At 41.8% G+C, this 12,726-nt stretch overlaps 3 non-coding genes across 3 annotated transcripts; 1 reads left to right on the forward strand and 2 right to left on the reverse strand.

The window, feature by feature from the left end:
* Positions 1 to 5,960: 5,960 nt before the first annotated feature.
* On the reverse strand, positions 5,961 to 6,033 carry TRNAF-GAA. The gene has a single exon. It is a non-coding gene; the product is annotated as a tRNA-Phe (tRNA).
* Positions 6,034 to 6,507: 474 nt separating this feature from the next.
* On the forward strand, positions 6,508 to 6,579 carry TRNAE-CUC. Its single transcript has one exon. It is a non-coding gene; the product is annotated as a tRNA-Glu (tRNA).
* Positions 6,580 to 9,452: 2,873 nt separating this feature from the next.
* TRNAL-AAG lies at positions 9,453 to 9,534 on the reverse strand. Its single transcript has one exon. It is a non-coding gene; the product is annotated as a tRNA-Leu (tRNA).
* Positions 9,535 to 12,726: the final 3,192 nt, after the last annotated feature.

Consider the following 12,726-nt stretch of genomic DNA (forward strand, 5'->3'; position numbering starts at 1 on the left):
AGTGCCTTTTCAATGAAATTCTACTAGGGCAGCCAAGATGCACTGTGGGAATGTGCTTTGCAAAGGTGTGATTACTGAGAGACGTACTACGTTGGGGTCAGTTTTTGGTGACTAGCTACCACACAAGTCGCTCTTTTTTTCATTTTCAGTTTCATCTTGATCTTATTCCTCTTGGCCCATGCACCTCTGATTCTCTTCTCAGGTCTAACTGAACTAGAAACTAGTGATTTTCCCAGATAGTCACATCTTTTCAGCTTTGCCTCTGTTCGTGCTTCATGGAAAGAATCTTTCCATGCCCTTCTATAATTCTGACACTCAGTTTCAATGTGTGGGTTCCCCCCAACACCACCAGGCAATTCTTTACACCAGCTGGGTGTCCTGCAATTCAACTTAATTCTGATACCACCTACCCAAAGATAGCATCAGATTTTACCAGTTAAGGACCTAGTCCCACAAACTGCCCTCCACTTCAGATGCCAATCACAAGTCTAGGTTGTCACTTGTGCATCAGATCAACTGGCTATAAACGGGAGGTTTCAAAGATTCCCTCTTTGGTTCAATTAATTTGCTAGAGCAACTCACAGGACTCAGAGAAACATTTTACTTATTTTACTTTGCAGATTACTGGTTTATTATAAAAGGATATTATGAAGGAAAACCTGGGCTGGGCTAACAAGTTAACTCGCAAATCTAAGTATCGGAATACTGATCTGAGTTCTGCTGGACTAACTCGTAAATCTAAGTTAATTAGTGTTGGTTTGCTTTCATGTTTTGTTTTGTTTTTTTGTTTTTGTTTTTGTTTTTTTGCTAGCCAGCTGGATTTTCAAAGAAATATACCTGGCTTTGGAATGTTAGTTTGCTGCCTCCCTGCCTCCACTTTTGTGATAATGATGCTGCTAAAACTGTTCCAAGCCTATTGGCCGAATACCCCAAGCTTGTACTTTACCCTATGAAACCTCATGCGCATGTCTTGGAGGTGCTCAGAGCTTCGGAGCAGAAGCCCCTCTGAGCCCGCCGGCGTAATACATCTGAGTACTCCAACCCTCCGAGTGGTGCTTGTTTCTTGGCTGGCCTGTCGTTTCTGTAACAATATCACTCAGGAACAGCCAGATGGAAGAGATGCAAAGGGCTAGGTATGAATAAAGGGTGCAGAACTTCCATGCCCTCTCCGAGCTGACCACTGTCCCACATCTGCAAGTTTCACTAGCCTAGAAGCTCTTTGAACCCTATCCTTTTTCGTTTTTATGGAAGCTTCATTACATAGGCGCAACTGATTAAATCATAGGCCATTGGTGACTGGATTTAATCTCCAGCTCCTCTCCCAGCCCAAGAAGCCAGGAGTGGGGGGTGGGGGTGGGGTGGGGAGGTGGAGGGGTTTGGGAGGGTGGGAGGAGGGAGACTGAAAATTTAGTTCCCCTGGCAACCTTATCCCATCCTTAGGAGACCTAGAAGCTTTCCAAAAGTCTCCTCATTAACACAATAAAAGGTATATTTGTCTCTTATCAATTGGAAAATTCCAAGAGTTTTAGGACCTCAGTTCCAGGAATGTGAGGAAGACTAAATAGTACTTCTTATACGTCATAATTACCACATCCTTTTCTTTTAAAGCCAACCTAATTATAGCTCACCTTTAAGACACATTTCAGGCTCTCATCTCCTCCAGTAAACCATCCATATTTCAGGCCAGGTGGCTTTATTGGCGACTTTCTCTACATCCACGGAAGAATCTATGAGTGTATCTCAATTCTCACTGCTTTACTTGTCTGTATTCTTTATCAGGCCAGAAGCTCCTTAGAGGAGTGCATTTGGTCCTTTCAGTTTCCCCAGGTGGATCTAGCGTAGACGGTACAGAGAAGGGCCTTGGGAAATGTTGGCTGACGGAGTAGTAATTGAACAAACCTCTGCCTAAGTTTATTACTGACCACAACACAGAAATGCTCCCAACATGACATTGTACAAATGTCAAGGCTTCAACCATGCCAAAAAACAAAAACAAAAGCAAAAACCAGATGTGTACATGAGAACAGGAACTAAAAACAAAGAAGGGAAAATGCCCATAATCAGTTGGCAAGCCAGAACTGTGGGTATCTTATTTTTCTCTTTAATGTTCTAAAATCACCATGCTGTCACTGCTAACATAAATGGAATTGTGTAGAACCATCAGATTCCAAAGGGTCAACAATCTTATCAACCTGCAGCACTGGCGGCTGATCAGCCACGTTGGCCTAACCTGGAGTTTCTTAGAACTGCAGAATCTCGGACCTCACCCCAGACCCACAGCCTTAGAACCTGCATTTTAGCGAGATCCCCACGTGATTTTGTATGCATACTGGTGTTTGTGAAGAACGCACCGTGCTTAATACAATTTTTCACCCTTTCCTTTATTAAATTTCCAGCTATTTGTTTAACCTACTTTTTAACAAAGATTCTGAGGGCAGGATAAGGGAAGCTTGTTCACATCTCTGTCAATGTTTTCTGCGTCTCTTCATCTCGGTTCTGTCAGCCACTTCTAGCAATCTAGAGTGGGCAGTGGCCTGGGGACCGGGGAATCGCCGGGCAGGTGGCGCCGCGCAGCACGCAGGACCTCGGGGAGCGCATCCTCCAGGCCCGCTGCGCCGCATCTCCCCGCGCCGGGCACGGTGGCGCGCGCCTGTAATCCCAGCTTCCTGGGAGGCTGAGGTCGGCGGATCGTGGGTGCCCGGGGGTTCGGGACTACGGCGCTGTGTAGAGCGGGCGTCCGCACCGGGCCTGGCACCAACATGGGGCTCCCGGGGGAGCCCGGGGGCACCAGGTTGTCTAAGGAGGGGGGACCCGGCCCAGGCCGGACACGGAGCAGGTCAAACTCCCCGTGTTGGGCGGCGGTGGGATCGCGCCTGCGAGCAATGCCTGCAGTTCTGCCTGGACATCCGACGAGACCCGGTCTCTTTTATTTAACTTAACAGGATTCTCTTTTTGAAAAATCGTTTTCCCCCAGCATTACTGTTGTTCACAGCGGACCACTTGACTTGACGGGTGGGGCGGTGTACATACTACTATTAAATGATAAACTGAGGCATATAACAATTTTAAGGTTTTATTTGAGCAAAAATGGATTCCAAGAGAGGAGTATCCAATCTAGCCGAGGAGCTCCGAGGAACTGTACAAAATGAAAGGCTTTGACAGGCAGAAGGGAGCAGGAACAAGGAAGTTACACTAGGCAAAAAAGCTGATTGATTATTGCAAGGTTACTTTCCTTCAAGGGATGACTGGAGTCTATCAGGCATATTACCTAACTAGCACTGATCAGGTGATTCCTGATTGAGTGGTTTTAGAGCACATTTCTGGGAGGGCAGAAACTGTAAGTGTAGGTTTGATGACAATGAACCTTAGGATAAATGACTCCATTTTCGGCCTATTGTCTTAAAATGTTTTTTTTAATTTAACATTACCATATACTTTATCTTTAAGTTTTGCACACAGGGAAGGGTGGTGCAGTCAATCCACGCTGGAAGAAACTCTTCTTAATGGCTTATTATCCTGAGAGTTTCTCCACCCTACAATAAGCCTTTCCCAAAAGAGTACAGGCTGCACTGCGTTTTGTAAGTAACCACTGCATTAGAATTGCATTGCATGACGACTATATAATCCAAGACAGATTTGCAACAGCCCTGAACTTCACCATTTTTTTCAGAAACTTCTCATTCAAAAATCTGTACACAAATGTTCTTATTGGATTGGATAAAAGAACTAAAGAAACACTTCACCAAAGAAGATATATAGATGGCAAATAAGCACATGAAAAGGTTTTCAACATCGTCAGCTACTAGGGAAATGCAAATTACAACCACGAGATGTCACTATATACATCTCAGAATGGTTAAAATAAAATTAGTAACAATGCCAAATGTTGATGAACATAAATACATTGTTGGTGAGAATGTAAAATTGTACAGCCACTCTGGGAAACACTTTGGCAGTTTCTTTAAAAAGTAAAGATATAAGTACCATACCATCCAGCAGTTGTACTCCAAGACATTTATGCCAGAGTAATGAAGACTGATATTTACACAAAAACCTGACACACAAATGTTTGTAGCAGATTTATTCATAGTAGTGAAAAACTGGAAACAACCCAAATGTCCTTCAATGGGGGACCATTCAAACAAACTGTGGTAAATTCATACCACAGAATATTACTTAGCAATAAAAAGGAATGAACTATTGATGCACTCAACAGCCTGGATGAATATTCAGAAAATTATAGTGGGTGCAAAAAGCCAGTCCCAATAGGTTACATATTATATAGCTCCATTTATATAACATTCTTGAAATTACAAAGTTATAGAAATGGAAAGAAGTTAAAGAAATGGAAATGGGAAGGGGGCAGGAGGAAGGTAGGTGTGGCTCTAGGGCTCCATGAAGGATCCTAGTGGTGATAGAAGTGTTCTGTATCTTGACTTTATCAATACCCTGATACTAATATTGCATTATAGTTTTGCAAGATGTCAACATTGGGAGCAACTCAGTAAAGGGTACATGAGCTCTTTCTGTATTATTTCTTACAACTGCATGTGATCCTACAATTATCTAAATGTTAATTGAATTCTAAAAAGATGGAGGTCAGGACACTGAGAAGTAGTCATTTCTGAAGAGTCCTTAGAAGTGGAGGAGAGGGGAGACTGAAACAGAGTAGCCAAAGAGTCCAGAGAATAAGAGGTCCAGGGAAGATTGCTTCATGAAGGAAGAATTGTCAATAGTTTGCATCCTGCGCAAAATTAAGTTTAGGGCCAAAAAAGAGCCAAAGGATTAGAAACTTGGAAAGTTGATGGTAATGGTCTCCTAGGATTGGAAGGTGGACCTCAGCTGATGAGCAATTGATGAGGCAAGGAAGTGAAGACAAATACTGTACCTGCAAGAAGTTTGCTGGTGGGTGGAAGGAAAGACTGGGAAAGAAGCGTGAAGGTAAGATGGGAGGGTGTATGTTCTCTTTTTGTTGTCTAAAGATGGAGATTTAGGCATTCTGCAGTTTGAAGACAGGCATACAAGTGGGAGAGAGATCAAAGACACAAGGACAGAATGGAATTGGGAGAATGGCCAAAAACTCAGATGAAATGTTAATTAGCCTTGGAAATGAAGGGAAACTTTTCCTCTGAGTAGGAAGGAAGAGATTGGGATATGTGAAGAACCTGCAAATTAGGAGGCAAGGGAAAAGGAAGCTATGGGAATATCCTGACTCTCTTCTCTCCATCAAGGTTCAGGCTCAGTTTACCATGACCTTCACACCACACCCCTCAACACCCACCCCTTTCAGCCAGGAGCCACCTCTTAACTCAACTCAAATGGCTTCTTTTTTCAGGAACCTTTCCTTCAGTTCCCCTGTCTTACCGCTCTCTTTCTCTTCAGAGTTGCATAGGAGTCCACTTGATAAATACTCATGGAACATGGTCCATAGGAACCATGAAGTCGAGAATAAAATGTAATAGGTATTTCTCATATTAAATTTCTCTTTTCCTTGCCTATCTGGAGGACTGATTTCCTTTGCATTAGAAGCTGGCAGAGAATAAGATTAGGGGGAAAGAATTAGGGAGAAATAGGAGGCCTTTGAGGCCTCTTGACTTACTTAGGCATATGGCTGTGGGAACAATTTCATGGGAGTGAAGAAGGGGTAGGTTTGGAGAAAGACGAAAATAGAATAGGTGGAACAGAGTCCCCACCAGGAAAGAAGATACACGCTAAGTATTACAACGAAGAAGGGAAAGTAGTTTTCCTTCAGCACATTTGGGTCCGCTTCTTTTGTTTAGTGAAACGTAGTAGCCCATCCCTAGTCTCCGACTGGAAGAATCTTTTTATCGCACAATCCGTTTGGTCTTCCTTCATGAATTTAAAAATAAAATCGCCTATTTTTCCAGGGCATATTTTCATGTTTGTGATGGGTACATTCAACAATTTATCATGATTTCTAAAGAAAAGCAACATCTGTCTGCCGAAACCCGGGATCGAACCAGGGACCTTTAGATCTTCAGTCTAACGCTCTCCCAACTGAGCTATTTCGGCTCCGCCCCCAGTGCCTTAAAATAATGCAAAATGGTGTATCTTTTTATTCACTGAATGTTAAGTATTTGATAAACATCATGATAAACATTTTGAGGAAACCAAAAATAATTTTTAAACCGGTTTTCATCTTAGAAAGCTTCACCAATTTATGAAGAGAAAGGCAAGGTAATTACAAATTAATGTCATAAGAACTGCTGTAACAATTTGTTAGATCTGCAACGTATCCCTGAATAAATCCACACGTTGGAGCAGGGAAAGAGACGCTATCCAGCTACCTGCGCCTGATTACTCCTTTTTCGGTATTGCTACATCTTTCTCTAGTCGAGATTTTATTGGTTGGTGCCGAACATGATGTCTATGCGTAAACGAATATGATCTTGCACTACCTCATTGAGGAAATGGTAAAGGAGCGCTGTATTTGCATATATAAGAGCATTCGGCTCGTAGGTTTATTTTGAAAGTTTTCTAGCACCTTCCCTGGTGGTCTAGTGGTTAGGATTCGGCGCTCTCACCGCCGCGGCCCGGGTTCGATTCCCGGTCAGGGAAAAAGATCTTTCTTTTCCACCTTCCGCACTTTCGCGAAGGGCGAAACTTGCAAAGACTAAAACCTAAATTGTTCACAAGTTAACTTTAAATTTTCATATGAAGCTTTTTCTGCCTGCAAATTCTTCAACAGTTTTGGTATTCCAAGTGCAAAATGACAATGTAAATTTCTATGATTTAAAAAATTTTAAGTAAGAACTTTACCTGCTCGCCACTATTCTGAAAGCTTTTAAAATTTTAATTCACTCAGTTGGATGATCCAGTGAGCAGGTAATTTTGGAGGCAATTGACTAGCTTTAGGAATTGGTTGAGATTAGAGTAACACATTGTAAAGACAGTTATGAATAAAGATGAGAGGGAAGAAATCGAGAAGTTATTTCCCGGAGATGTGTCTTAGCTGGTTGTGGGCGAGTTTCTGAATCCCGGCGAGTGGCTGCAATTTTGAAACGCACTCCCTCTCCGTTGGATTTTTTCATTTCACTGCTCCAGCTGGGAGCAGGGAGATCGCCCTAGAAATAGTAACACAATAATTTATTCTCGGGTCAAGGCGGCCATGGGACTGCCTGATCTCTCCAGCGCCTCCACCTGTCTTCCGCTATGAATTTACAGGTTGCCTGGGGTTTCCTAATAAAGGAAATAGAGGAAGGCCGTTGTTATTAAAGGAAAACTGCTGTCATAAAACTAAGAAACAGACAAACAATGTATTCCGCATCTCTGAATGCGCATCTGAGAAATCTACTGAAAGCTGCTTGAGGAAAAGCAGATTCTATTACTTCTCCTGACTTTTGACAAGGTTTGATGTCTTTGTGCTAATTGGCTCTTGTCTGACAGTATTGGGGCACGAATCTTTGTTACCCGGTTTGTTTAAATAGCAGCCACAAATGTGTTGCTTATTTCCTTCTCATTTCTTATAAAAGTTCGATGCACATATGAACTTTCCACAAGCTTCCAGAAAAGATCGTGGTGTCTCTGATCTTACTCTACCAACAGTTGGGGACATGATGTTTTTATGATTATGTTAAATGAAGCAGTAGTAATCTTTTTCTAACTAACTGAACATTCCCTGCTCTCCCCCACCACCCCTGGCCCCCGTATACAAATTCACAAACTTTGCAGCATCTTTGAGCTGGGATGGTTCTTTGTCCTCTTGCTGATATTCTCCTGGAGTTAGTAAACTTTGACATCTATGTAAGAATAATTTGTCTAAGAAACCTTGTTTTGACATAAGCATAAAAGTAGTATAGTTTGTCAAATTTTTGTATCTACTGAAGCCATTCTGTGTCTTTCTGCTTAACGTTTCACAGAAAATTAACCCTCTAGGCCTTATGGCCATCACTTTCGGAACATCATCCTCTCTTAATGATGTCATATTTTGTCTCTTTTATATGTAGCAAGAATACTTTGCTTCCTTTCTTTTCATACCTCTGTTTTTAGGGAGGAGTCTAGGTAGGACCTCTAAATGTGTTTAATGCTTTTTTAAATTTTAAAACTTTCCCACATAAACCGAATTGGGTTAAAGATGAAGAAAGCTATGTGCTTTTCTTTGAAAGCTATGTGATTTTTTTTCCTTCTCCTGTTATGACTATTACTCATTCTCCATGAAAAATCTTTAATCTGTATTTTAGCATAGTAGGTTCTGTTTACTCATGAGACTGCTCTCTAATTACTTGTCAACTCAGAGAGAAAAATGGCAAAAATCTAACAAAACCACATAAGGACAAGAGGAAGAAGGAGAAGGTGAATGACTAAGGAAAATGACAATAGTTGGGGATCAATAAATCAATCTGTGTATATTAAGGGCCAAGGTATGTTTGCACTACGCTAGTCCCTATGGAAGATGAAAAATGAGCAAGATTCAATCCTATGTCTTAACATCACTTAACCCTAGTTTTCCTATCTGTAAAAGGGGAATAAACATATTTGCTGCATAGAGTTGCTATGAGGTGTAAATGAAATAATGCACAAAAAGTGCTCAGCCATACTATTATCCTAATCCATTTGTTTTTATTGTTACCATTTTTTCATTACACGTAGGTACTAAGGATGAGTGGAGGAGACAGATACTGTAAACAAGTCTTCCATTGGGCAGAAAGAGTAACCCGCTGAAATAAAGTGTGAAAAAGCACGGTGGGGTGTATGTGTGTGTGTGATTTGGAAGCAGGCTGAATACTTGACCTCTTGGAGGTGGGCTTTGAAGAATGAGCAAGATTTCTGTTTCCGGGGGAAGGAACTTCCAGGGTAAGGACTAGAGGATGATGAGAAAGAGACACAAGGATCTGCTCGGAGCAGAGAGAGCCCGGACCTGAAGCCACAGAGGCGTTGGGGTGCAGCTGAAGCCGGAAGCCGAAAAGCGCCCGGGGCGGGGGTGTAAGGGCACCTGGCGCTGGTGGAATGTGTGCGGCGGTTACGAGACAAGGCGCTGGCGCTTTCCATAGCGTCTCTTCTCAGATCTGAATAGCTAAGGTTTCAAATATAAAGTAAGTACGCTCCAGAGGGGCTGGAGGAAGACTATTTCAAACATAAACTATTCCTTCAGGGGCATTGACAGGATCTGTCTTTAGTTACAAGGGCATTCCCGGGAATTTGACATACATTCATTAGTTTGTAACAAGAATCTTATGTTTGTGTCATTCAACGCTGTATCCACAGGGTCTAGAATTGTGCCTAGAATATACTGGCCGCTCAAATAGACAGATTATTTGAGCACTTATTTTCGGTTTAGCATTGTTCTACGGCAGTCAACTCTGGCCCCCGGGTAAACAAATCAAAAGAGGAAAAGAGAGGGACTGACTTTGCAGGATGTCAGAATTGTCCACACTGGGCATGAAAACAGGGCGTCTATTACCAGGCAGTTTTAGAGGGAAAAATGTACACCTTGGCAGCGGTGGGATTCGAACCCACGCCCCCGAAGAGACTGAAGCCTTAATCCAGCGCCTTAGACCGCTCGGCCACGCTACCACTTCCGGGATGCTCTTTCTTTCACATTTTTCCTAAGAGTGAAAGTCGTCCCCTTCCGGCTGCCACGCCCATGCCGCACGCAGGACTCTTTCTTTGGCGTTCTTCTCGCTAATCCACCCGTGAACCTCTGCCTGGTGTCCAGCCATCATCCAGCCCGACCCCTGACACCCTGCTTTCCCACATCTGGGAGCAGGGAGAGAAGATCTGAGACGCCCGCCCCTCCTGTAACCAACACGGGAGGAAGGGGCCGCTGGGGCCCGTCACATCCAGCCGGAGTCGCGACGCCGCCGAGTTGAGTCCACTTGTGGTTTTGGCTGAGGGGACTCTAGGAAATAAAGGCAACCTGACGAGAGAAGCACAGAGCATAGCCCTCAGGAACACCTCGGTCTCTTTAGAAATGCCCCCAAGGTCAAAGGCAGTTCATTTCGAAATGCCAAGATTCGAACTATTTAAAAATACACCTACTGTCATATATAATACAATACATGGATAAAGTTACTATCTGTATTTCTCGTCTTAGTGCAGGCGGTAACGCGTAGGTGTCCCGAACGCAAAAGTTTTGACTCGGACAACTGTGTCGAGTACACATTCTGCGTAATAATCACGGATCCTTGTGTCTCTTTCTCAACCTCTAGGCCTTAGCTTGGAAGTTGTTTCCCCCTGGAAGCCTTGCCTGATCCCTCCCTCTCCCTCTTTCCGGCTCCAGAGGGGTTATGGAGGGGAAGAAGACTCCTGCCCTCATGGAACTTAAAGCATAGTGGGGTTCATGCAATAGATAAGATATTGCCCAAATATGGTACAATCTCTACCAGAAAAAGATAGTTCTCTATGTGTAAACTTTGAATGAAGCTCCAGATTTAAGAGAAGGAATAAGTTATATTATAATATATATTGCATGATAGATGTTAGGACACACACCAAATTGCTCCCACTGGTTACAGTTAGTAGACACTTCTCCATGAGTCTCTTAGTTTCTGTATGCATTTTGAGTCTCTGTACTGTTTTTACTCACCAACAGCCAGTTCTCTGATTCCCTGCAGATGCCAACTGAGTGTTCAAAAATTCAGTTCAACTCTGACACTAACTATCTAGAGTTACTGCAGATCTCACAGGTTAAGGACTCAGATCCACAAGACTGTCCCCCACTTCAGTTGCCATTTGCAAGTCTCAGGCCTCCTCTACTTCGGACTGGCCAGCTATAAATCAGGGGTTCCCATGACCCCCTTCTCAGATTGAATAAAATTTGCTAGAAAGGTTCACAGAACTCCGGACACACTTAACTTTCACTTATTAGTTTATATAAATGGATGTAACCCAGGAACAGACAAATGGACAAGATGCACAGGGCAAGTTATGGGGGTGGGTGGGCAGTATGTGGAGCTTCCATGCCATCTCCAGATGTGTCACCCTCCCAGCACCACCATGCATTCATCAGCTCTGAAGCTCCCCTACTTCTATCATTTAGGGGGTCTTATGAAGGTTTCATCATGTAAGCATGATAGATTATTATTATAACTCAATCTCCTTTATTATTATTAACTCAATCTCCAGCTCTTCTTCCCTCCTGGGAAGCCTGGGAGAATTACTATGAGAAATAAATTGTCCTTTGTCTCTGAAGGGTGGCAGAATATGCCACTTTGGCATAAAGATTATTTTGAACTAAAGGCACTTAAAAAAAAAAAAAAAAAAGAGGTGCGAGAAGGACGTTCTGACACTCCCCTTTTACTTCTGGAAAGCAGGAGATAAAAACCCCCATTTGGAAGATTTCCTCCCTAATACCAAGAGGAAAGTAATATTCTTATCATCAGGGATGGGAAGTTGAAGCTGAGAGAATTCTGTACAAACAGATCTTGTTAAAATAATTCTTATCTTTCTTTAGCCTCTCCATTTATTTCAGTTGCTTTAACACTATCGCCTCCCTTTTTTAAAGCTACTATAACAGCATTTCAGTCTTGCCACTTCTTTGTATCTTCATTTCCTTATGAGGGCTCCTGTGTCGTGTAACACTTATATTAAACAGATTTGTATGCTTTTCTCCTATTCATCTGTTTATTCAGCTGAAAGCTCTCCCTTACATCTCTAACCCAGGAATCTCTTGTTTTCCAACAGCAACCTTGACAGTGTGGCAGGCTAGTTTGTTACCTTAGAAATACAGTAACTATCAGACTGTTAACAGTTCTTGAAAGTTATATGTTGTCAAAGGGCAGAGAAAAGGAGACAGAAACTATTGTTTTCACTTTTATACAAGTGTGTAAAGTGTTACCACTTTTGTGTGAGTTGCAATTCAAATTTAGGAATTACAATGCTGCAGAAGAACAAATATAGGATACTATGAGTGCATAAAGTAAGTTTCAGCTTAAATAACATACGCTTACTTCTGTTTTCTTGTTTGCCCTCTTAGACACTTGTCTTTTCTTTCTATTTTGGAGTTTGAGAATTGACCTCTAGTACTTATTATCTCACAATTAATTCCCATTTTCCATTCTCTCAGTACAATGTATTTTTTTTCATGCTGAGATATGTATTGTACTATATTTTCCTTTTTTTGGTAAAATTTGATCATATTGGATTTATTAGTTGTCTTAGCTTTTCATTTGATTAGTTTTCTGTTACTATTACATATTATTCCCCAACTCTCCAACAAAAGCCTGAAATTCATAAATACTCCTAACTACTCAAATGTATTAGTTATTCTTCTTCTCTGGAGACCTTCTTCCCAGAGTTCACTATCTTATATGATTACTTTGATAACTTCCTACTGTCTGTTTTTATGTTCTCATTCTTTTGGAAATTCTACTAATTAGGATTCCCTAGACTGCTTCTCTATATTTCTTTTCTTAAACCTGGTGATTTTTCTAAGTAAATTATAACTAAATCGATAACTCTTGTCTTGGTAACTTTTCAGAATTAGAACTACAGGAATCTTAGGGCTTCAAGAAACACTACCATTCAACTACGCATCTGATCTCTGAATTCCTTTTACCTCATGCCTGACAATTACCTACTCATGGCAGTCTATTCCACTTTAGGATACCTTTAAAATGTATCAACTTTTTCCCTAGGTAAAATATCTGAAACTTTTTCAGTGCTTTTCCAAAATTTTCATTTTAAGTGTTCAGGAAATATCAAAAGATTCTTGGAGTTCAAGCTAGAAATTTGGGGCATCTTACTGAAGTATTGAGAGTCAATTGG

This window comes from Camelus ferus, chromosome 20 (assembly GCF_009834535.1).
Source record: "Camelus ferus isolate YT-003-E chromosome 20, BCGSAC_Cfer_1.0, whole genome shotgun sequence".
Classification (NCBI taxonomy): Eukaryota; Metazoa; Chordata; class Mammalia; order Artiodactyla; family Camelidae; genus Camelus; species Camelus ferus.